General features: G+C 36.9%; 1 long non-coding RNA gene across 1 annotated transcript in view; it reads left to right on the forward strand.

The window, feature by feature from the left end:
- LOC115341622 overlaps positions 1 to 26504 on the forward strand; it is a 298778-nt gene that overhangs the window by 147112 nt on the left and 125162 nt on the right. Inside the window, exon 3 of the long non-coding RNA XR_003923462.2 lies at positions 4322 to 4407. This is a non-coding gene — a long non-coding RNA (uncharacterized LOC115341622). The remainder of the gene's footprint in view (positions 1 to 4321; positions 4408 to 26504) is intronic.

Consider the following 26504-nt stretch of genomic DNA (forward strand, 5'->3'; position numbering starts at 1 on the left):
ATTTTGAATTAGTAATTTGTAGAGTATTTTTGGGTGCTGACTAATAGCAAGCAGAAAGTTGCTTTTCTGGTAAACTAATTAAAAGAAACATCAGAGGGCTTGGAAGACAAGAAAGAAAACATAAGGAGAAAACTGAGATGTGAATCTGCTCCTTTGTGAGCACTGGTGGTTTTTTATGGCAAGTTCTATGGAAATTTGTATATTATCAAAGTGGAACTTTAGATTCCATGGTAATCGTAGACAAATTTTGAAGAGTTTATTATAAGGCAGTTTTCTGTTGTAAAGCATGCAACATTTTATATATAAAGGGAGTATGGCAAATGCTCAGTCCCTTTCTGATTTGGAATTTTGGAACAAAACATGCTTTTATTAACAAACATCGATTGATTAAAGTAAAACAATTTTGTGAAAATGTATCAGAGGTTTTGAACTTCTGTCTCAATGCAGATTGCTTTCCATCAGAAATCTGCATGGTTTTCTTGAGGTTTTCTGTAGGGCCAAATAATCCATGAATGTTCTTTGCCAATAGGATAGAAATCATTAACAGGAGAAAAATAAAAATTCAGGTAACTTCAGTCTTTCTGAAATGACAAGAATTACGGTTTATGAAAAATGCCAGAAAAGTCCATTTCATATTCAACTAGCATAAGATCAAATTCCAAGTGTTGAATAATGTTGTGAATCAGAAAATCACAGGTCAGGCTTTTGATCTTTTGTTTATTTATATGCAGAAAAGATACCCTCTGACTTCTAAACTCCTTATCATTTTCCTAACACTGTTTCATGTGATAATTTCTGTGGCATTTAGGCTGCTCACCTGTTCTCTGCTGACCTAGTTAGAATGATGATTTAAATTTAGTATATTGTGTTTGTTATTTCCGATTAGCTGGGATGTAATCACTCCTTGAACAAATCTCATCAAGTGACTTGAGACTGAGTTGCATTTAGCTTGAACAAACAGAGAACAGATCTGTATCTCTGATTTCACTCATTCATTTTGATCATCCTGTTCACCTGAATTCAACACTAGTTTGCCATATTGAAGTATTCTTTCATTTTGGAGCCAAAGGCTGCTCAGCTCATACAAAATGGAATAAAAATACCAAAGTCTGAAGTAGGCACGGGTAAGAGTTCTATACTTGTTCACCCCTGAAGCCCCTGGGGTTAGAAAAACACTTCAGCTAAGTTTAAGTCATTTTTTTCCCCTATAAGTTTAGAGATCCAAAACTGTTACTTCAGTCTCCCCTCAAATTAACACTAGGAATGAGGGCTCTGACACTTTATATGTGATTCAGCCTGATGCTTCACAGTACATAGAAGGATTTATTCAATCCTGTAAAGAAAAGACTTTAATCTAGTGTACCATGCCCAGTCAACAATATTTCCTTGTTCTGTAGTCATAGCTGAGCACTTGTTAGTAATCATACTAGTGACTATAGCTAAGTACAAAAACCAACTGAACAATGCCAGGTAAATTTGGCTTATTCGGTACTGTATATTAATGATAGTGCACAATGGCACAAACCTGTTAATGTCTGACTTGCATTGTTAGCTCTTTTCAGCACTGTGAAAATACTGTCCCGTGTTGCATGCGTTTCTTTTAAAAGCATTTTGAAGTTCTAACTGTACAATGATGTGTATCTGTACTAAGGCTTTTGTGTATGAGACTGATTTGTTCTCACTGAATGAAGGAACAATTATGTTCTCAAAAGAGGATTTAGAGAGAGATGCAGTATTAGACAAGATTGGAAATAACACATTGGTAGTGAAGGATATTGAATTACACAAGTTGACTGCCAGAGTGTATTCCTGCATAATGATTTTGGCCATTACAATGAAATACACTATTAAGGGAATAAAAGATTGTCAATAAGGTATTTAAGCCTCCACTGCTGAAGCTAGAATACTTATATTTTACCTTTTAATAGCAAATAAGATACTTCACCTTATCAAACTGCAATAGGTTAGGAGAAAATCTCTGTTCTTTAGTGTTGTATATCAGCCTTAGGGTGAACGTGGGGTTAAATTCCTCTGCCTAATGCACATTTGTTTTCTTCGTAAAGCTAATCTTGTAATTTCTCACAGGACTGGCAATCTTGGGAGAAATGAGCTAGTACTGAGATTAAATTACCTCTCACCCTAAAGGAGGCAAAGGATATTCTTGGATGAATGGCTCAGCATGATACACATTATAGATAACTACAGTGTTGCATAATAGAAGTCTTGGCTTTTGGCTATGGAAAGAGCTTTAGTCCTGCTTCTAGTAGCATAACTGTTTGGAAAATAATTCAAGCCTTTTTGGAATAATTCAGTTTTACTGGAAGTCTTTAGAATTAGACTGTCCCATTTTAAGTTGTCTGTTGACTACTGATCTCAGAATTTTCAGTAATGGCTGGAGCCGTTAATACAGTGACTTTCTGGCTCAAGAGTGTACAGTGTTGACTTTTTTGATGAAATGTGCAGTATACTGGAATTTAAGTACTGGTTTTTGATTTATACAACAATCAGTGATACAATCCCTTTTTTCAACAGAGCAATCGATTTAAAGTTTTTAAAGCCCTCACATGGATTCTTACAGATTTAAAGACAAGAAACTGTGTAATGCTTTCAGTGATTACTTAAAATTAAATTATTGGAATAAATGAATCTAAGAAAAGGTAGATAAACCCCACAAATTTATTTAAAACAGGTTTTGCATTCTGTTTCTTGATTATTGTTTCTTGAAAGCACTGATTCTTCTTTTCTGAAACAGACTAAATTGTAATGAAGTATAGAGCCATAGAAGGGGTTGAATAATAATCCTTTAATATCTTATTTAATGCCTATTACACAATTACTTTTATCTTGTAGTAGGTTATTTTTCATTATTTTCACCCAGTCCATGTGAGAATAACAAGAAATTGCTAGCTCAACAGAAAGTAGGGGTATTAAAATATATGAGTGGTTATTAAAAGCCTTAAGAAAGGGAAGTATTTCAAGAAAAAGTCTGGATTGAATGAAATTAGAGTGCCTATTAAAATTATTAAGATAGCACAACGGTGGCTCATAGTTCAAAAAGTCGAGTGTTTCTTGAGAGTGCAATATCCCTTCATTTGCCAGTAGTGCAGAATTAAGAGGAGAGATCCACTTAGTGCTTTTTGATGTATCTGTGGAAAAACTGGATGAATTCAGCAGGTTTTTTTGGATATGCTTTGGTTGGAGATGTAAGACATGGTGCTCAAAATGGCAGAGACTCTAATAGAGAGGCAAGATGAATGGGATATTTAACCAGTGAAATTAAAACTTGGACTGTAGGCTGGTAAGAAGCTCTTACAAAGTAGTTGTCAGTCACAGATATCAACAACTTTTGTATAAATGCATAGAAACATTAGTTAAAAATAATGATTTGAGAGATCAGGTAAATGAAGGAGCTGGAATATATTGGTGTTGATTTTAATCTCTTGATTAGTTCTGAATCACGTTTGGAAAATCCTTAACTGCAAATATTTAAGTTGACAGTATGATCCACGGTTTTATGTTGATGTGAGACTTTGATCCTTACTAAGAAGTTGTAGAAAAAGCAAATCCATTGTAGAATCTAGTATTGAGATGAATTTTGGGGCTAGTAAGGGCCCATGTAAAAATAAGAGTAATAAGGGACTGAATTTCTGTTAAGAACCAAATAAGAATTGCACTGAAATGGCAGCAAATTCAGTGAAGATGATAAATAGAAGACACTTATTTGTGATAATGAACCTTACAGTTGCCCAGAAAAAAGACAGAATAACTTGTTTTAGACAAGAGAAGATCTCTCAGTATGAATTTTCAGCAATAGGAAAGACATGCCTTTAACAGAAAAATGGCCATTCAGTGTATGAGGAAAGAATGTAGTAGGTGAAAGATAAACAGAGAGGAAGAGGAGAAAGCAGAATGCTTTTCTGTCCCCTACCCCTTGGTGATCCCCCATTCCCACTGAGGAGACAAAGGGGGAAAAAAGAAGGGGGGGGGGTGTGGAATCCAGGGAAGGTAAAGATCAACAACAAATGCATGATTTCTTTCTTTTTATGTATTGAATGACTATGACAGGCTTTTCTCCATAATTTATTTTATAAGAATCTGCTTCATAATAACAAATACTGCTACAGTAAATGCTAGAGTAAGTTCCAGTGCAAGTTACAAAATATCATTTACATTTCTGAAATAGGATCATTAGCACATAATTTTCCAATAGTATTCTGAGACTGAAGTAGGCTGAGCTTGGGACTCACAGTCTTTTTTGATTTTTCTTTAAAAAAAAAAAAAAAATTAAAAAAATTAATCAGTGCTCTTTCTTCCTGTATAGGGAAAAGTTGGCTTCCGTGACATGTTATAGGAGTGAAACTATGAATTTCATCCATTACTTCCACCATCTGGACTTTGTGTAGATGGGTGAGTAGACATCTGAGTTAGATAAAGAATACATTTAACTGAGTTTCTTAATTTCTTTATCTAGGTGATCAGAGCTATTAATAGAAATGGCTGAAGGAAAAATTTTTTATGATATATGGACAAAGATAAACAGTTATAGTAGGACAGTCTTAAAAGCTAATAATAGCAGTGATCATAAATCTGTGAAGGTCAAGAAATTATTACCATCAACAAGAATAAGTCTTATGGAGTTGTTGGTGTCATGATTCTTGTTCTGACTGTTGTTTGTATCATTATGTGCTGTTAATATAAGGAAGTAAAAACTCCTTCAGTAAAGTCTCTGTCCGTTCTTTGTCTGTTACCTGCAGAAGTAGGTAATGTGAATAAGCTGCCCGAGTTCTACATTATCAAACTAATAATCAATTTCATGCTGCTCAATAAGGATCTTTACATACAGTTTGCTGGCCTTGTCACGGCATCCAAACACTTTCTTTCTCCTTCAGTATTTGATAATTTCAGTGATGTTTCTGATCTCTTTTTTGCAATCTGGGGAAGGAGCACGAGCAGCACAGGGAAATGACAGGGAGCCCCCATCACAATGTTAATGTCTTCAGACACAAGAGGGACCATTAAAGTTAAAACTCCTCCACATCTGCTTTAGATCCACCAACCCTTGAACTGCCTGATATGTTGATTGTGTGGGCATTCTAACAGCTGCCTTACCCTGAGAGAGCCAGCAACCCCATTTCCAGAGGAGCTGTGTTTTCAGAAGAGTTTCACTTATTCTGTGCAAGTCTCTCTCTTGCTCTCTCTAATTTTTAAAAGAGATTCTTTGTCACCTCCCTGCTACATGTAGATTGTGTGTCAGGTGGCTGATACACAAAAGGCCTCAATCTCTTAAGAAGCTGCCACCAGAACACCTAATAGACTGTCAGTTTGAATGTTTAAATGAGGCACAGCAAGGGAGGGAATAATGCTTTTAACAAAAGGGTGGTGGGTAGACTAGAAAAAACACTCAGCTCCACTGACAAGGTAACTAGAAATGTAGTACTTGCAGTAGAAGGGAGAGATTGATGAAGGCATCAGTAACAGGTGAAAAATGGTGCTCAGATTGGGGCTACTAACAGGAAATAGAGAAAGTATTTATGGCTGTAGAGAGAAGCAGGTAAGGAATCAGATTAGGATTAGAATTACATTAAGCAGATTTTCTCCTTTGTAGGGTGCAGTGTTGCCTTGTCTCCCCTTGTGATGATTGTTTGAGTGGTATTTTAAAGATACCTCTGTGTATGTAATACAGTTTTGTGCATTACTGAGCCCTGCAAGTTAGTGTTTGTACATCTTGCAGATGTTTTGTGCCACTACACATAGGTGCAGCTTCAAAACTATGCATGGCATTATTTGGGTTAGGGATTCAGAACTTAATTCCTAGATGTCAGCAGCATCTCAGATTGCCTTGCTCACAAATGAAATGGGGAAGGTTAGAAATTGCTGGAAAAGTTTGATTCTACTTTGTGCAAGTGATATATTTGAACATTGCCAGTATGAAAGCACATTTACTTTGGTACATGTTTCTTTTTCAGTAAGGCCTATTTCTTTAAAGCTGCGGAATAACAATTTGATACTTGTATTCCACTTGCCACATGTGCTGCTTCTTCCTGCCCAGAAATTATAAGCAAATACACTTTGGTTTGAAGGTTGGGGTTCTTTTTGTTGTTGTTTTGGTTTTTTTAAATGACTGTAACCATAGCTAACTAACTCATACTCTGTGCAAATACAGTTTCATGAAGTGGTGGATTTCTCTTGGACTGTATGTTTGACTGTTGTTCACTGGTACTAAGAGAATGGTTACATAAATTGCATGTTATCATTTCAGATCTGCTGGCTGACAGACAGCAGTCAACAGTTACAACTAGTGGAAAAGCATTTCTACCGTGAATAGAAAAGCACTGTTTAATAACAAATGAAAGATCTGTGGGAGGAAAAGTTATCCTCCATGATATATGGGTATGAACTTCTGTTCCCATGTTTATGGAAAAGTGTGTGAAAAAGAACATATACTGGTCAGAACTACTTGACTCTGTCATGATGTTGAGAATGTGCCACAATTAAATCATATGTTGCTTCCTCTTTATACTTATCTTACCTATCTGATGTGGTGTTAATATTGGGAAGGTATTCAACTACAATCTCTCCCATGTGATCTCCACATCTCCTCATATCATAATTGCATATCCGGTTCATTCATACTGTGGGGCAGTTAAAAAAACATTTCCAAATTTCATTTCACAGGGATGAGTGGTCTAGAGATAATTGTATAGAAATGGCAATATTTAATTGTATAGAAAATGCGATATTTATTCTGCATTTAAAAAAGAATATGTTAATACAGAAAGTTTTAGTTCCAGAGTTGCAGCCTTATGACAGTCTTCTGCTATTTGTGGCATATTTCAAAGCCTAGTGGGTTTGAAAAATTTGTGTGGGCTCCCTTTTTAAAAACTGCTTAGTGTAGTACTACTGAAAACTTATTTATTTGAAGATTATTTTCTTTGCTGTTTTTTTTTTTAATGTGCATTTATGAAGGGGAGACAACTCTAAAATAATTGGTTCTTTAGCCAGGGTAAGGTTTGGTTGAACAGTTCATGTCCTGAAAATTCAATTTGATGGTACCCAGTAGTTCCAAGATACGCCTTCTTTCCAAGCTGGAGACTTGCGTGAATTAGCTTTATATTATTTTTATCATTTTTTTGGTGAGATTTCTCTCATTTCTTTACTTTACTATGAATATAGTTATGAGTGCATCTTTACTTCTAAGAAATACATGTGTGCACTTAATATTGCAATCCAAGATGTTTTATAGTATGTATGAAATAATAATAAGACAAATATTAGAAGTTTCTTAGGTTTGCATGAGAAAGGACATACAAAGCAAATATTAGTATTGCTGTAATGTAGAATAATTTATTTTTAAATTTTTTTTCTGTGTCTGATTTCTGTCTCATTATTGGGAAATCTTTAAGATAACATTAATTTCAACACAATAAAAAAATCCTACAGGATAACAACTGAAACTTATTTCTGCACAGACTACCTCATTACAGCAGCTTTTTCTGATTTCATCTTGAACCTGTTCACTCATGGATAGTACTACTACCTTTAACGCAGTTTAAATGTGTTAGGTACTGCCAGTTACTATGATGGGCAGTGATCCTGGAAGCAGAATGTATGTATATATGAATCTCAGACTTAATGCAGGATTAAAGCAGCATGGCAGCCATTAGTCAGAATTACTGTTAATATGCAAATATAAGATGATCTATGGAAAGCGGAAGACCCTCCAGCATTTTTGTCTACTCTGAACTTTTAAACATTTTCTAGTATGATGTTAATATTCAAAGTAAATATATCCAAACTGATCATGTATTTTTTTCAACTACTTCCCATTCTGTGTTCAGAACAAGAAGTCTAAAAAATTCCAGCATTTAAGTTTCAGTGTATTAGAGGGAAAATAATATGTAATTAAAATACATATATTTTTATATACAACTGTACAAGGAAAATGCAAGTCATCTTCTGTGCCTGTGCTGCTTCCATAACTCCAAACATCAGTGGTGACCAAGCTTACTTTGCAGTGTCCCATCATGCCATCATCTAGCCTAAGACAGGAGCTAGATGCTGTGGTAGTAAAATAACTGCACTTGATCTATTCTTGCACTGCTTGTTACCAGGACCAGAGGGGTCTGCATTGGCTCTAGAGAAAGTTTTAGATTTCAAGAGTAGATGTAGGTGTATTTCCTCAGCTAGAGTAGTCCAGTGCAGCTTTGTCCAAACAGCTACAGGACTGTAGGAAAGGTGCTTTTGTTGTAGTGAGGACTTTGCTATTGGGAGACAAGACAGACAAGTCTGGATACAATAATGTTGCCCTGTTTACTGCTGTTTGCTGTTTATACAATTTGTTTCTAGAGCTTAAAGACTGAAGTGGCACAACGGGAATGCAGACAGAAGCTCTTGGGTGGTGTTTTCTCTGATGACTTAAACCCTACTTAAAAATGTAACCTAAAATCCTGGCAGGGTATCTTACCTCTAACTTGGTTGCAGACAGAATTTCTGTACAGGTGCAATATATGTTAGATCCTAAATACGTATTTATCAAATGGAAAATCCAGCTCATGCTCTGTTCTGTGCTATCTCCCTTTCTCTGGCCATCTAGTTCTGTAAAAGGATTTCTCTGCTTGGAACACTGGACTGTGAGCACAGAACATGAATCATGCACTTGAAAGGATTGTTTTCAGATGTGTTTACTACAAGAAGGCCACTTCAGAAAATGTTCGGCCTCAGGGGAAAAATTTCTAAGAAGTTAATTAGCATTCACATGCCACATCATGGAGTTGCTCTAAATTGTCAAGCTTGTTTGAGTGTCTCTTTATACTGCTATAGATTGATGTGTGCTGGAGAGGAAGAGCCACCCATGTTCTCAATAAATGGCATCACTGGTCTGCAGAGCTTGTAGCTAAGTCCAAGCTTTAGGCTTTTGTCTTGCATTCATTTTGGAAACTCTAACCAGCCTCTTCTGCTTTCTTCAAGAAAGATGGAAGGAAGAGGTCTGTTTCTCACTGACACTGTAAAATACCTTTCCAGTGCTTGGATTTACTCCATGATGATTTTCCATAGAAATTGGACTGTGTTTTGTTTTGTTTTGTTTTTTTCCAAAAATGAGTGGCCCCAAAAGAAAGCCATTGTCACTGAAAAGAAAAAAAAAAAAAAGTCGTCACTGTCTCTTTCTTTCTCCCTAGCCCTGAATGCTGGATCCACTCATGCCTTTGGCTACCTGTTTTGCTGATAACTTGCCAGTTAACAGGTGGCAAGTCCCATGTTGCTGGATGTTATTAAATAAACAGTTTTCCAGATGGCTATAATATTACATCTTTAAATAAAAGTACACAAGCTTAGTGTCAGCATCTTATTTATGGAATGCTTTTGGCTCCTGAACTGCTTGTTGAAATTGTTGTAAGCCATTTGGTCACTGAGAAGTAATTGTATATTACTGTAGACAACAAGCTGTTTGCATTAATTAGCAATCAAAGCATATTGCCAAATGGGGAATAACATGTCTTTGACATCTCTGCAGATCCTGGTAACTGAAGCAGTGCAAAACCATGGGTTCTCCTTTGCTGCATGTTTATAGCATGAACTTCCAGTCCATCTGCCCATATAGCCATCTGCAAAATCACTAGGGCAACAGCTGGTAGAAATAAAATCTAAGGTTGGAGAAATAGCATATGAAGGTACAGGGGAGTTTGTGAAAAGCCATTGCCTTTTGCAGTAAAAGTAGCTTTTGTGAGCATTTCATGCAGTTTCCAAAACGGGAAAACTTTGAATGTTGTCTTGTTCATAAGCATGCTGTTTTCACCAGTTAAGGAAGAGATATAGCAAGTGTGATCAGAAGTAACTTGAACCAGCTTTAGGGAAATAAAATAAAGCATGATAGAAGGGCAAAACCTTCTGAAGATAGCACTGTAAGCTACCTTGGATGAGGTAATGTACAGACAATAGACGGTACTGATCACATGGAATTAACCTCAGAAAGGATTAAAATCTAGCCATTCTCTGTCTCTCCCACTGTGGTTTTGAAGGTATTGAAGTTAAAGCTGTTTGTCTTTGGACAGCAAAGCTTCCACAGAAGCACATTTGGATGTAGAAGGTGCCCTTAGATTGAACAGTTAGATGTGATATCCTTTTTGTTGTTGTTGTTGTTGAAAGAGCATTAAAAGATTGGGAAAAACTTTGCAAGAGATCAGGAACTTTGTTCCACATGGACAAAAAATGACCATAAATAAAAATATCATCTAGAATTGACACTACAAATAATGCTGTGGGGTTTTTCCCATTTATCCAGTTAACTTTCCCCATCCCTTGTAAAATATAAATATTTTGTGATATCAAGTGTGTTCTAAACAGCAATTTTGTATGATATGCACTCAGAAAACCCTGAGGTTCTTAGTATTTCTTATGTAGGGCTGTTTTTCTTCCTCAACAAAGCTTCTTGAAAATGTTCTTAGTAGTAGGAAAGTTTCATGCGAAAAATTAGGAGTAAAGAACCCAGAGTACTCTGGACTTAGTGGCAAAAGCTTTTGTATGGGGGGTGGGAGCTGTGGGTTTAAAAGTTTTGAACTCTGGAGCCTCACATGTCTCCTTGCTTGGTAGTCCCAGCTGCAATTTTTGGTCAGGTGTTCCTGTTTGCCTTTTTTTTGTCTGATCTCCAGAGAAATCTTGGTTGACAAAGTTTGTCAGGTTTTGTATGTTTCTAGAAGAAATTAAATATTAACTGCATACTATATCAATTTGTCTTTCAAAATCAAATTAATTGTGTACACTTAAGGTGGCTTTAAGAATTATCTCCCTGGACCTATGCAAAATAACTGCATGTGTCACTGGGAACTGTTGTGCTACAGTGGTGGATTGGAATCATTTTCTGTATGTGTTTTGTAGTGCAAGTGATAAGATCAGTTCTGACTCCAGAGCTTTGAAGTATTGTGGCATTTTAAATTACTGAATGAATGGGAATTGAGTACTAAAATAGTTTGGGGGCCTTTTAAATAGTTTGAGAGCTGTGTTTTGTTGCAGTAGCTACCAGAAGCCAGCCAGAACAGCAGTATGCATATGAACCTAAGCATGCATATTTGTACCTAGCTAGTAAACATAGCTATTTGAAATCCAGCTGTGCCTGTGTGGTTTCTGCCTATTCTTTTGTGTTATGTAGAGAGCAAAGACACAATGGGAGAGAGGAAGGAAAAATAATTTCAAGTACAGATCAGTGCTTTGCATTTCGACTTTTTTGAAGGAATGCATGTATCGGGAAATGCATTTATTCATTTATGCTATGCTTAAGAATTAAAAATACTTGCTACTAAAATTGCCAGGTTCTCTGAGTTATTAAGCACAGTATAATGAACCCATTGCAGAAAATAACTAGAATGTGATCTATGTCTGCAGAGGAAGCAAAGGAGCAAAACGCATTAAAAAATAAATTAATGTAATGCAAAATAACCTTAGTTCCACTGCACAGAAATTTATAATTGCACTGATCTTGTTAAGCTGCTGTTCCAGAAGATGCTGCACATTCTATGCAGAAGTACAGTATGATGATGAGTGTCATTCAAAATTAGGATCTTTCATATTTGGAGTGTTTCGTACATGCATTTAGCGTGTCCACGTAGGGACGTTTCAATGAAGCAAGGTACCTTCTAAACAGCAACTCTTAACAAACCACTCCCACCAAGGGTTTGGGGGTGTCCTTTTGTAGTGTTTCTGAGTTTTGGCTCCCCCCCCCCCCCCCCCGCCAAGACATATTGCTTTTTTGTTTATTTTCAAAGGTCAGTGCACTGACATAATCTTTTAGGATGTTTTTCATGCCTCCAGGGTTACATTGGAGGTCAGGGCTGCAGTCTCAGCTCTTAGTGGCTTGCAAGGGAGGGATATGACTGAATTGATTTTGGAATAACTAAACAAATTTCTGTGATAGGGTAAGCAAAGCTAAAGCATCTTCACCAAAAGTTACAAACTCTCAGCATAACTGGCCAATAAATAAATAACAAAAATTCTCCCTTGCTCTACTGCCTTTCAGGATAGCATCTCTTCTAGAATGTTTTTCACAACTTCAGAGAATTCACAGGCCTTAGCTGCATGTGACTTTAGTTACAGATTCAGGAGTTGTTACTCTTTCTTAGACAGCTTCTTGAGGAAACTGGTGTCCTGTGTACTCCCTAGGGAAAATGCAACTGTGAGCAGAGGAACAGTGTATGATGATGAAGGACATTTAATAGGGGATCATTTAGAGGGATTTTCTGCCAATAATGCATACATCTGAAAGATGATCATGGATTCTGGCAGCTTTCTTGCCTGCTCAGGGAGATGTACAAAGCCATGTGTATGCCTGTGAAGTTTGACCGAAAGATGAATATGTGCATGAGAGGTAACAGAGTAGCTCATTACCACAGCAGCTGCAAAATGATAGTAGTAACTGACAGAAGTGGAAGGCACAAAGAGAGGAGACTGGAGTGGGAAGGGTGGGCAATGAATCTCAGCGCTGCTGGCATCATCGTGTTTGGAGGAGCTGGCATATTGGTAGGCTGTCCTTGGATGCGAAGCAGCACTAAGACATTTGTTTACATGCATAGGTAGTTGTCCTAGTCTCAGCTGGGATAGAGTTAACTGTCTTCCTAGTAGCTGGTACAGTGCTATGTTTTGAGTTCAGTATGAGAAGAATGTTGATAACACACTGATGTTTTCAGTTGTTGCTAAGTAGTGTTTAGACTAAGGCAAGGATTTTTCAGCTTCTCATGCCCAGCCAGCGAGAAAGCTGGAGGGGCACAAGAAGTTGGCACAGGACACAGCCAGGGCAGCTGACCCAAACTGGCCAACGGGGTATTCCATACCATGGGACGTCCCATCTAGTATAGGAACTGGGGAGTGGGGGCAGGGGATCGCCGCTCAGGGACTAACTGGGTGTCGGTCGGCAGGTGGTGAGCAGTTGCACTGCGCATCATTTGTACATTCCAATCCTTTTATTATTGCTGTTGTCATTTGATTAGTGTTATCATTATAATTATTACTTTCTTCTTTTCTGTTCTACTAAACCGTTCTTATCTCAACCCATGGGTTTTGCTTCTTTTTCCCGATTTTCTCCCCCATCCCACTGGGTGGGCGAGGACAGTGAGTGAGCAGCTGCGTGGTTCTTAGCTGCTGGCTGGGGTTAAACCACGACAGTAGTCTAATCAAACTAGCAGTCCTACCATGATACTACAGACATCTATTCATAAAGACAGTTTCAGTTAAGAATGCCATGGTGCCTGGAAAAGAGCACCTCCATCTAGGGCTGGACAAGAAGAGGGGTTTGGGGTTTTTTTTGTTGTTGTATAAAAAAAGGTTTGCCTTTTTTTTTTGGAAAATATATTGGATGTTTTCAGCTACTTTATTTATTTGCTCTATGTTTTTTTTGTTTGAAATATGACCTACATTAAAAGGAAAAAAAAAAAGTGAAATAAATGGATTTTAAAATGCTCTCAAAGTAAGCAAACTGAACTTTTAATTTTGGTCAAAGCAAAAGTTTTAGGCTTTGTTTAACTAAATTTATGACTGTGCTCTTTTTTCTAAAGGCATGTTTATTTGCATGAAGGCTGAGTTGTAAAGGGTGAATGAAGGTGTGCCTAGGAATGAAGTTGAGCAAGATGCTTTCAGCTTGCATGGCTTTGGTTACTTGTCAGGAGCACCTGTTGCTCTGTTACTGAACCTGTTAATTTCATTGTTATGCAGCTCTGCTTTTAATCAAAAAAACTCCATCAGATATATTCAGATGTCCTCTTGGATGGAAAACCACAGAACTAGACAGGAGTGCCCCTGCTAACTCTTGCATTCTGGAGCGGGTGCAGTTTTGCTTTTGAACCTGGTATGATATTTTAATCTTATATCAGCGTAGTGTTTTGATCTTACACTAATTTTCTTGGCATTGTTCCTCAGACATGAAGATACTAGCCTTAACCAATTCATTCAATAGTTGAGATATTTCATAAAACCAATGCCTGCATACATTTGTTCCCCTTTAGTTTTGTTTTTTTTTCTTGTCACACTTCATTGTGGTGAAAACAATTTATTTGCTGCTCTTGCTAGGATACCTTGGTCTGGCAGTGAAAATAAGATGTCATTTTCAGTGTCTCATTTGATCATCAACATAGACAGCCATCAAGAAAATATTTACAATTTCAGTGATGATTATGGATGAGGATGCATAAATCAAGGGTGCTTTACACCTTATAAGCTAAATTGACAAAGAGGAATTGAATCTGAAGTTTCGTTAGGACTAGAAAGTGCCAAAGTTACTCTGCGAACTCTAAGCATGGCAATAAACATTGGAAACAGTCAAAGTCAAGGCTTTGTCTCCTTATAGTAATTTATTTTCACTACTTTTCAGTTAATTCTTGCCAGTAAATCCTATTGATGTTAGGTGTAAAAGAAGGTAAAGTGTACCAGCTATCTTTATATCTAGACCAACAAAAATTCTCCATGCTCCAGTAATTTTCCAAAAATTGTTAAAATGAATTGTTAAAATAGTGATGGTCTGCATCACTTGAGTGCTGATGTGTTTGGGCTTGATTCTAATTTTTTTTTTCTTACAATCTAAATTTCTGGATTGGGCATATTACCAAAGACTTGCTGATGTGCAAAGTTAAATCTGCTTTTAGTTTTCCAACACTGTTAAAAAACTGTTTAGCCGATGTATATATTAGCTACAGTTTGGCATATCTCTGTAATTTCCAGTAAGTTAGGTCATGTTCTTAATTCTTTTATGTGAGATCTTCTTACCTCCTACCTACTTTGAAAACTTTGATTTAAGACGAAATGTCTGTTTAGATGTATACTCTACCAGATATTGAGTTACTAGACACTTGTGAGAACTTTGATGATTGCAATGGTGTCTACTGCCTTTAAACTCTTATATATGCTTTTATATAACGTTATATGTTATATTTTTTTATATATAACATTATTTCATCTGTTCTTACAGGTGTTCTAATAGCATCCTTAAAAACTTGGGTTCCTCTTTTAATGAGCTATAAAGACATAATTGTAGAATGGGCAAAAATTACATAACAGAAGAAACTGAAATACCATATATATTTTTCATAAAAATTCTTTAAGCATTATTCAGCCACTGTCTCCCATTCAGCAATCCTGTATGCATAGAAACAAACCAGCTGCCTCTCATAAGCCAGCTCAATTTTTCATTTTGGCGATGGAAGTGCTTTCCCACAATAGAAAAGCAAAGTTTTCAAGCACAGATGTTTGTGTAATTGTGCTACAGTACAGTAAACACAGACAGTATGGAGTGGCCATCCATCATCTGTTATACTAATCTGTTGGTCTTGAGGAGGGTATAGAAAAAGTAAACGATGCTGCATAAAAGTAACTAATTCTTTTTACATGTAATTCTTTTACATGTTAGAAATGCCATTTTTAAAAATTTTACTTCTGTTGTTGTGTTTTTAACCTATATTTTGATGTCCAAGTTGACAGTGCTGTGCAGAGATGGCTAAAACATAACAGCAGCTGCTTGCTGCCCAATTAATGTAATAACACTAGTGTTGAATCCATAAGCTATCTGTGATGTTGATGCAAGATAGGTCTTACTCCAGTGTGACTTACTCTAGTAATTCTACTCAAGCACTCTGTCAACTTTATATACTTACGCAGTGGGCTGAGACTTGTATGGCTTCGGAACAGCTTCGTGGATGCAGATGTCCATCCACATAAATGGATCCCAGCTCTATTTCCTTAAATCGTTTTGTGTTTCTCAGGAAAGGACACAGGCTGTATGCTCCCAGATGGTCTAAAACTTGTGCTTTAAGTCAGTATTGTTTTAACACCTCTTCTGAACAGAGAACCTTTCCTACATTGGAAACTTGAAAGGCAAGTACATAGGATCTGACTCTGGAATTTCCTGGATCCAAATAAATGGTAACACAGCGTGAGCAGAAAACCCCAAGTTTCTGAGGGCGACAGGCTTGTATACTGCGTGAGATGAAGTATTAAACTTTTTTCAGGCTGGTGACCTTTTTCATTCTGGGGAGAGGGTGTAAAACCTGACATTTTTTCTCTGATCCCCTTTCACAAGAATAAAAAACCCTTTAATTGGATAAGGAGGAATGCTCTTTTTTGGTTTTGAAACATTCTACATTTGATTGCACAGACTAACTTAGAAAAATTGCTACAGGGCCAGAATGCCAGGATTTATCTGAAATTACGTAGAATTGGTTTCAATGTTTTTAAAAATAAGAGATGATATAAAGGTTTCACTATCTTTAGGTAGGCGCAAGTTACTTCTCACTGCTGGTAATTGTATCTGGTAATTATTGCCAGGGAAATAAAAAATGCCTCCTCTCTCTTTTGGTCACAGCTATGTCTTCCAATATTCCCCCTTAATGCTTCCTTTTTTCAGTCAGAGCTGTGTTTAGCATGGAAACACTCTGCACAGTATCAGTATGCCCAACATGCATCAGTTTTATAAAGGTGTATCATTCATGAGCCACATGGAAACCCAAATTGTTGAAGGGTATAAACACAGAGCACTCTAATATTCTTCAAGAAAAAATAAAATTATTTTGATATAAGACAACTTCTGGCAGGCTACCTTCTGTCCTTCCTGCAGTAAAATAATGGCTCACTTGTTTTTAATTTCAAACTGGCATGCTGGAAGTATCTATTTCAAAGATGAAGGAAAAGTAAGACAAAAAGAGATTGTTACTTTCCCCAAATCAGTTTGATTTCTGTCATTACAAAACAATACCTTTACAGAAGATGTCTTTGAAAACCAGCCAGCACTATGACAGATAAGTTATAGCTGGTCTGATTATTCATGCAGATATCAGCAGGTTATTCCAAGAGGGCTTTATTTCATATTGTTAAAGCTATTCTCTAAAAGAAACAGTAATCTTTTTGATGAGCATGGGGAACAATTTCTTCAATACCAATCCAATTTATTTGGACCCTCTGATTGGTGCTTTCAGCTAGATATCTAAGCACAATATTAATTATTCATTAAGGTACTTGAATGGAGAATATTTGCATAGCCATACTGTCAGAATCGATGAGGCTTTGCATATGCACTAGAGGAATAGCTTTCAACTTAGTGCTAAAACTAGAGATGAGACTAATAAAATTGTTAAAAAAGTTATCTAAAAAGCCAACAATAATTTGAACTTTCTCATAACTACAGCACATTTATTTTTATGGCACCCACATGTCCTATTGAAAGATCATGAAAATATTCTTCCTACAGCTGGTCATGGGGTATAGAATAAAAAAACCCCAAAACCTCAAGAACATTTATGTAATAAAAGGTCATAATGGGGAGAATAGTAAAAAGGAAGAAAGAGGTTTTGTGTGAGTGGGAGAAAAGAGTAAGCCTGGCATTTAATATACTTATATCCACTTGGAAACACACTGGTTTTATCGGAAATGGCAGTGTTCTCTCAATATATGCATAGGTGGGCAGAGAGTCATCTGGCTGCTAAAAGATTGGGATACTTCTCTTTGTGTGTGCATGTTAAGGTGCAGTTAGTGCTAAAAAGGTAAATTAAAAAAAATAAAATTCAACATTTTAAAAAATGGTAAAAAGATCTAAAAAGATCTTGGCGATTGGGAAAGCTGCAAAGTGGCTACACTATGACTTGGCTGCAGTTCCCACAGCTCTTTTTCAGATGAGGCAATCAGGCTGGAACATGCTTGAACTTTTAATTTTCTCTTATTCCTTTCTCCCAGAACTTGAGCTGTGTTGGGGAGAAGCTCTTACTTCACACCGCATAGAAACAGAAAGGAGTGACTTCAGGAGCCATTGCCTGAGTCCCAAAGTATTTTCATTCACGTTCTCAGTATCCAGTCAAAGTAGCAATGCTCAGTTACTCGGAGTGAAGTGCTGACTGGTTCATACCTTCTAATATGGCATCCTTGCTAGCAGAGAAGGAAAGAATGTTCCAAGTTCTTGAGCTTAGGGGAGAACAGTGTCATAAATTTTGGTAAACATTGAACTAGAATTGGTTGGGTTGCCAACAAGCAGGCTTAGCAGCCCCTGAAGTAGTTAGCTAAAACTCTGATACGAGAGGTGAATATTTACTCACAAGGACTTAATAACATTTGTAGGATAATCTTCAGAAAGTGCTGAGGGACATATAGGAAAAAACTGACCCCTTGTTAACTGCTACTCAAGTAATTTCTTTTGCTAAAGCAATATGAGATTTTAATGTTGCTGAAGTTCTGCCTTTGCAGTTACTCTAAAGGGGTTGTACTGCATGTACCTTCCTGGGATCTGACGGGAAATAGTGTTCTGGCCTGTGATCTCAGAAATGTCCTGTAGTCAAAGGGAGCATCGTAATGGAGATATGTCCCTTCCGTGGCTTATTTCTGCATAAAAGTGTTTTTCAGAGACCCTCTTTCCATATTGATATGAACAGAAGCGGAGGTGATGCATGCTTGACACATCTGAGCCCCAAAGGTTATATAGCTTTCCTTGTTCAGAATTAAACCACTGGAAATGTCAACAGTGGATCAAGAACAGCATAGACCCTCTGTGATTTATTACATATCCACAGCAACTGATACCTGCAGTTCTATGGAGAGTCTCAAGATATTGTGGTTTTATTTAAAACTGAAGGTCTGAACTATAGAGTCACGTGAATATGTGACTTTCTTGCTTATTTTTGAACAACGTGAACTTCAGGCCTTCATGATAAACTTTAGCCATAATTATTACAAGCAGAAGGGAGGTTGTTTTTTAAAGCTTATCATTTTCAAGCCAATGCAGATAGATGCAGATGGCTGTATGGCATTGCATACTTAGAAAAAGATTCTTTTACCTGCTTCTGTATGAATTTCTATGCACCTCTATGAAGTGTAAATGTTTTTTTACTGAAAGCACAGAATTATACCAGAAGTCTTTTACTGAATATAAGGGATGAAAAGTAAGGAAATATTTACACAATAACTTCAGTGTTTATGCACTATGAATTTATTTTTAATTCTATTTTTAATCTTACTTCAACACCTTTTGAAAAAATAGTGAATTTTCAATACTAAAACCATTTGAAAACTAGAATATAGTACCACAACAATCTCAGGTGGGTTTTAGTGCAATTCTATTGAATCTTAAAATGTGTGATTACACCAGAAAACCAATTTTAGTGCAGATCTATGGAGAAACCATTACAATATAAACTGAAATGTTGCCAAATCAATTATGCTTTCTTTATAAAAATGAACTAAATTAAACAGAAAATAATATTCTTAGGTAATGTTATAGTTCAGAAGCAAACCCAGAAATTAAAGTAATTCCTAGTTGAGTGCCACAGGGTTTTTAAACTCAGCTTTGTCATGTCTCAGGAACTGCAGAGAAAATACTTGATGATGCAAGGTTTGGAAATTTCTTAATATGCCAAGATACAAAAGATCAGAGGCCAGATACTGCAGCAGGTCAACTTTAATTTCAAGTGTTCCTGGTTTTGTACATTTATCTAAAGTTTTCAGTCTCATGGAAGGAATTTGGATGTTCAATTTGCATTGTAACTAAGGGCAATCCAGCATCCCAATCCATTGAGAGTCTCTGAAAATATGATAATCTTATCTAAAATCTCATTTACTTTGTTTTTACCTTTAACAGTTCTATACACAACCTGGGTATTGTTCAAATGCCCTTTAAAGTGAGCCTGACAATATTGGGATTCCGTTTCAACACAAGGGCTGAATATAATTGAAGACATTAGGAGAGAGAGAGAGACTGGCTGTAATGAATGTTAGAAAAGGCATATATATGCGTCCTGTGCTAGAATCGGAAGGTACCTAACAATGGAATTGGAAAAATGCAGAGCTACGTTATAAGAGAATATGAATTTCATCAGTATTCATAACATATGCTGATATTCTATCAGTGAAATGCTGCTGTAAGCATCAGCCTATTTGCATGCAGAGCAATGCTCTCTCAAAAAGGAGAATAAATGAGGAGTTAGTCCTGATATGGGAAATGTTTCAGACTATTTCCTTATGTTCAAAATTCAGCAGTCTTGGTATTGTTGCTGATTTCCAAATTTTCAAAGAAATAACCATGAGATGAAGTAAGTAACCACAAATGTAATAAAAATAAATATTTCAAGGAAGTTTTGGTAATCATTTGGGATTTCATCTGAATGCAGTATTAGACCTCAAAGATGTTACACAGCATGTCCTCTCCTCTTCTTTTCCCCTTGCCTTTCTCTCAACATAAACTCTTTAGAAAACATGACCTGCAAGATCTTGCAAACAACCCAAAATATCCAAAAAGTCTTGGATTATCTCTACCTGGATTGGACAATTTAAGCTGAATTTATCTCTCTGATCCACATTGATTAAAGTGTACAAACCAGCTGTATTTCTGTTGCTTGTGCAGATCCTACTGGCTATGTATCTATGCTTCTCTAAAGAGAAACAATTTTCTCAGACATTTCCTCATCCTTAACTTGTTTTTCCGTTGTTTTGTTTGTTTGTTTGTTTGAGGCTAAAATTTACAGATATCTTGGACTGTGTACAGATATATTAGGGTAGAGTCATCCTCAGCTTTTACTCAGTCAACACTTTTAGATTAACTGCCTATAGTTCAAGGCTGTGCTGATTAGGCTATGGTTGCTAACACAACCTACTTCAAAATTCAAGATGAGCTTAGCCTTCATGGTTGACTTCACCTATTAAAAGAGCTACAACTGCTACAGTTGAAATTGAATCTGGTATCAAAAGTCATCCAGACGCCCGTTAGGTAATAGAAAAGTGTGAACCAAGTTTACCAGTGAGCGAAAGGCATATGCTTACATACAGATGCTACAGACCAATCCTTTAGCTTTAATAAAACGGTGCCATAGGACAAAATGCACCACAAGTATCGAAAGACATGTGTCTGTAATAGTAGTGAGCAGCAATTTCAATGTTCCCTTTTGACTGTGTGATAGAAACATTTGTAAAACTGGCATAACTTAACTGAGAAAAGGAATCAGTACACTTTTGCATATTGTTCATTCCACTTAATAGAGTGCACATAAAGGGTAGTAGATGAACTGAGGACATTAATATTATCCTTTAGCAAGATATTTTGTTGGAAATAATTCAGATTCTGTTGAGATAGTGTATATTTGCTTTAGTATGCTTTTTCCTTAGGAAGATTAAGTAGATAACTTTTTTTTTTTTTTAACTGATGAAGTTAATGATTGCATATATGGAATTGAAGAGTTTTAAATTCTGTTATTAATCTAGGCAAAATGAGTATAATTTGACATGAGATCATTTGGCTATTTCTGTACAATTCTATACTGTATCTCCAAAGCTTACACTCAAACCTGGAACCTCAGAAGTGGAAATCTCCACATTTATGGAAATGATGTGAATGTTGGAACATCCACATGTTTTGTAGTTGTGGTTTGGTGAAATGTCAGTGTCCAGAAAGGTAAACATCCTGGATGAAGATCTTCATCAGAATATTACTACTGCTTTAATTTGTAATTAAATTTACTGCTGCAAAATGTCTATATGAACCCTAGCCCCAGGTATGCTTCAAATCTAAATTCTCATTTAAATCTAACTTTCTCTGGATCTGTACTGCCTCCTTGACTGATCTGACATAACTATCAAATGTGGCTCAAATGTTTTGTGTTTAAAAGTACTTTGATTTGAGAAAAAAACAAAAGTGAAACTTTAGGAGGAAATACCTGCACTGAGCAGATTTCCTCTTTAAAACAATAAGATTTTCATTTAAATAAATGAAATATTTTTACAAATAAGAAAATATGTCTGGGCAGCCTGTACTCTGCAATTTCCACTAAGGATATAGTAGTCATTATAATTAACAAATATTTCGTAACTAAAGATGGAGGAGTTAACCTCTGTAAATAGCATGGCTTATTTTCAGATAAGTGCTTGGGACTTGCTGGAAAAAAAATGAAAGGTTAAAATAGTCTAGTCTGCAGCTAGAACAGTCAGTGTTTCCTTACAGATGACCTACACTTTCAAAATTACCCTATTTTTCCTTTTTCTTGGCAGAAGCTGAAGAAAACCACCCATCATTTAACTGAATGTTCAGGAGAGCTTGGTTGTGACCTTTTAAATGAGTTTCTTCATCTGAAGAATCTGAGTTACATACTGAAAGCATGTTCCCCTAATAACTTTGCATAATGGTGCTGGTATGATTGTCTCTGACGATGCCTAAACCAATCTTGATGTTGTTTCCAAAGCCAGCGCTGCTTTGGAACTTTCAGATAACATTTCCATGGCCAATTGACTTTATGCCATGATGCAGTATCAAGTTAAATAGGTTAATGATTTTCTGCATTTATTGTTATTGCTTTACAAGTACTTATCAGTATTTGAACAGAAGGAACTTAAAAGTCACAAATGCAGCTAGGAGTCAAAATACAGATGGGAAGGAGAGGATATTCAGGAAGGGTTCTCTTGTTTATAGTACTGACTAGTACTCCATAATAGAATTTATCTAAAAGTTACCTCCTAATTAAAGCTGCTGACTTGAAGACTGTCTATTCAGTTGGGTAGATATGCAGCATGTTGGTGGTTCAAGGGACTATTTTACTAGTTCTCTGCAACAGTTAAGACAGTGTCTGCACTTCTATTATATATTCTTTTACTCCCTCTAAAAGTACACTACTAGGTAATATTGCAGCCTTTCTCTGTCAGGATCATTGTAACCTCCACAAGATTAGTGTTGTGTGCCTTCCTAGGTTACAGGACTCCCAGATTGTATAGATCTCTCAAGCCACTCATGCTGACATAGGTTAATTTTTTAACTGCCATGGGAGATTATTTCCTATTCCTTAAATCCATTTTATTCAAGCAAAATGGCCATGATTATGATCTTACTGAGCTGCTGTAAATTAGAAGGCATTATGGAGAAACAGATAGGAATTAGGAACCGTTTTATGATTTTAACAATATCAGTTTAGTCTTAAAATAGTAAAACAAACCCAAATGGGAATCATGTGTCCTGTGCGTTTTGCAACACATATTCTCTCTTAAAATTATATGAGTTGAAATTAATGAATAATTACAAAAAGTTGTTTGTTTTTGGTTTTTTTTTTTTTAATATATATATATGCAAGCAGCCCCTTGGCATTTAGTTTATTGTCATTTATCATTAAAAGTCTCCCTATAAACTATTTTGAGGTTTATCTCTTCCAGTCTTTTCTGATGAAGCTGTTTGATGTTCTATGAATAATAATCTCTGGAGTCAGGTCTCTACTCACCTGCAGCACAGCTGAGCTCCCTAAATGTCTGCACTTCTCTCCGTCGTCCAATAAATATTTTATTAACCTCATCCTCTGAGAGATGGGAGATCTGGGTTTGGTTTCTGTCTCCAGCGTCAAAAGAAAGGAACCTTTATTCTGTGGGTTTTGGAAACATGGCAAATACAGACAGTGGGTAGCAAAAGGGCCTGCCTGCCTGCCTAATGGATTTGGCCGTACAGGGAAGCTGGATGGTGGCAACCTAGCCTATGAATACTGTTCTCATCCTTGGCATGGGAGAAACAATAACCAGCTTAGTATTGAGCAGCCTCAGGCGCTCTGTGCTTGTTCAGTGGCTGAAATTTAAAGGACTTTATTGGCAGAAACTAAAGTGAGGTAAGTGTGCCTCCAGGGTCTAACAAGGGTGTCAAGGGACTAAATTCTGCTTTTGTGCCTAAGCACTATAGGTGATGGCACAGAATGTCTCTCCTGTGATGTAATGTGATTAGCTGGTAGTGGAAAACTTTTCTAGGTTTATAGCACTATGTCAGGATTTGGTAGGCACGATACTTTCTGGGTTGTTTTTTTTTGTTGCCCCCCGCCCCAACTTGTCCTAATGCTTCACATCTGAGCGTGGTATCTGAAAATGCTGTTGTGGTGCCAGGAGACATTTTACTTCCAGATTCTGTGTTAACATTTCTGGAAATATATTCTGCCAAAGGCAGTAATTAACATACTCGGGCAATCTACTGCACGCATCAGAGAGCTGAAACAGTTTGCTGTATTCATTTCCCTGATTTAATGGGTCTGCCCAAAACCCTTGGAGGATGGTTAAATAGCTGCCTTTTGATTCTGGCTCTCAGTACTACTCCTTAGTAGACTGACTTTGTGTGTCAGTACTGCCTCCTCCTGGATGAATTTAACCTGAGGTAGAGGAAAGGCACGTACACAAACAAGTAACCCTGGGAGAAGCAAAGACATGACCGCATGTGATACCACATCAGCTTGATTTGCCATGAATTACCTCCTCCCTTTCCAGACATGAAGAAGCTCTGTGGGCAGTAAGCCCGTCCTCTCATATTTTTTTGTAGTGTGAGCGCCTGTTTACAGGTATTAAGTAGTAGATGTGCTTTACATCTGTTCTTAGCTTAATCTTCAGTTTCTTGTCCATATCAAGAAGTGCATATTGATTCCTGATGGTCTAAAAATTACCCAGACAAAATAAGTCATATTGTATTTATAAACACAACCCTTTATAGAAAGTGTTTTCTCTCTCCTTGTGCAGAATACATCCTGCATTGGGAATTCTGAGAAAAGTATATAGGATCTGAATTGGATACAGGAAACTTAGACACAAACCTAACCAAGAAGCAAAATAGTTAAAGCATAACAATGGTCCTAGCCTGTTTCTGTTCCAAAGAAAAATGTTTTATCTTCATTTCTGGGTACTTGATTTTGTAGCTTTACTGATGTTCTTTCTTTTGTATAATTTAGTTTATTTTCCTTGCCTAGAAAAATGTTATGATAGAGTCTCTGATTGTCCATGTATTACAGTGAAAAATGTGGGGGCACAATGTTATATTTTTACATTAACACTTGCCTTAGTGCTCCTCTTTCTGATCCTGTGTTAGTCAATTTAAGACTCTGTTGCCAGTGAGACAGGAAGTCCCGTCCTGTCCTCTCCACCATCTATCTCTGGCTGCAGATTCCTGTCTACTTCCCTTGCGCTAGCCTTAGTATTTGTACGGCTGCTCAATATGTCAAGTCAGCACTCTGACAGATGGTTTTTTTCTTATTTCATTTTTGGACTGACCGCAGTCAGCTATGATGCTGTATCCTGAATGATCTGTATTTAAGTAAGAGTTAAAACTTGTCTTCAACCCATTTACAGGAAATCTGCAGTTGATCACACCTCATTCTTAATCTAAAAGGCAAAGAGAAACCTTCAGGTACTAGATATCAGGCTTAGTCAGCAATTTTCCTCTCCCTCCTTGGTGGGCAGTTTTTAAAGGAAGTGACTCAAGGAAAGCAATCAGAAGGGCATGTAGAAATCTAACCTAAGACAGGCAGAGAGTTTTTAAAATGGCAGAAAGGACAGCCTGGTTCCTGGATTACAGATGAGGGATCCATCTCTGAGACTTCACAACTGAGATCAGTGACAAAATTGTGGTGTTGGTTTCTCAAGATTGTTTGTACAGTTAAAGTGCTGTGATAGCTGGACCCAGTCTCCTAGTTGGAAAGTGTGTGAAGCAACTCCACTCCAGGAATATGTCTGTTCCTGGCTAGCTGAAGGGGTGATTCATCAAGGTTTGGGAAGTGGCCAGACTTCATGAACAGGAAGACCCCTGTGGTGCACTAACCTGTGACAGCCTCAAAGAGTCACTCATTCTAAAAGAAGCAAGAAGGGATACACCTTCCTTGCACTTTGCCTTGAAATCCTTCTCCTTCAAATGCAAACCAACATCAGTATCATCACGTCAGGTGCACTTTGAGCTTGGAGAAATTTGGTGTGACTTTGCTGAAACAGCATTCTGAACACACTAGCAGCAATAAATATATTTGGCAGTATACAACCCTGAACTGCAACTGACGGTTGAATTTGTATCCTAAATATACATTGCTGAGCTCTTTAATGACACATGCTTACCTGTCAAGAGGTTCCACTGTCTTGTGAGCCTGTGACGCATCAACTGAGATCATGACTGGATCTGTCTATAAGTCAGTTAGCTGAGCTTGCCAAAATTATGCTGCTATAAATGAGGGGGGTGCCTTTCATTTGGGGATGGTCACTTAGTATTCTCACTTCTGATTGGGTCAGTATAAGAAATTTTTCATTCTCATAGGAAAACTATGATTAAAAGTTCTCACAATAAATGAAAAATGAAATTTTATCCACTATTTCTTACTAAAACAGGTGCACTGGGTAATTAATTAACAGTATGTGATACCAGGAGTAACACAAATTAAGTTTGCATAACTTTCAATTCTGCACAGAAGGAAGCCCTGATACAGAAGTCCAGGACTGTTAACAAAGTTTGGAGAAACAGTTCCTTTGCTGTTAAATTGCAACTTTTCATAAATCTGTTTTTTCAAAAGAAATGCAAAAGTAAAAAATTGAAAGCAGGAAGAACTTTGTGACTAAAAAGGTAATCTTGCAGATTGGTTGATCAAACAATCTCTGACAAGACACTGCATTGTGATAACATTCAGAGACCAAGTATATGAAAAAAGCCAGAATTACCTTTTGTTAGAGAAAGTAAAAGACAGTACAGAAAGACAGAATTCTGTGTGGAGAGCATTCACCAAGAGAATCCCAAATACTAG

Source organism: Aquila chrysaetos, chromosome 5 (assembly GCF_900496995.4).
Source record: "Aquila chrysaetos chrysaetos chromosome 5, bAquChr1.4, whole genome shotgun sequence".
NCBI lineage: Eukaryota > Metazoa > Chordata > Aves > Accipitriformes > Accipitridae > Aquila > Aquila chrysaetos.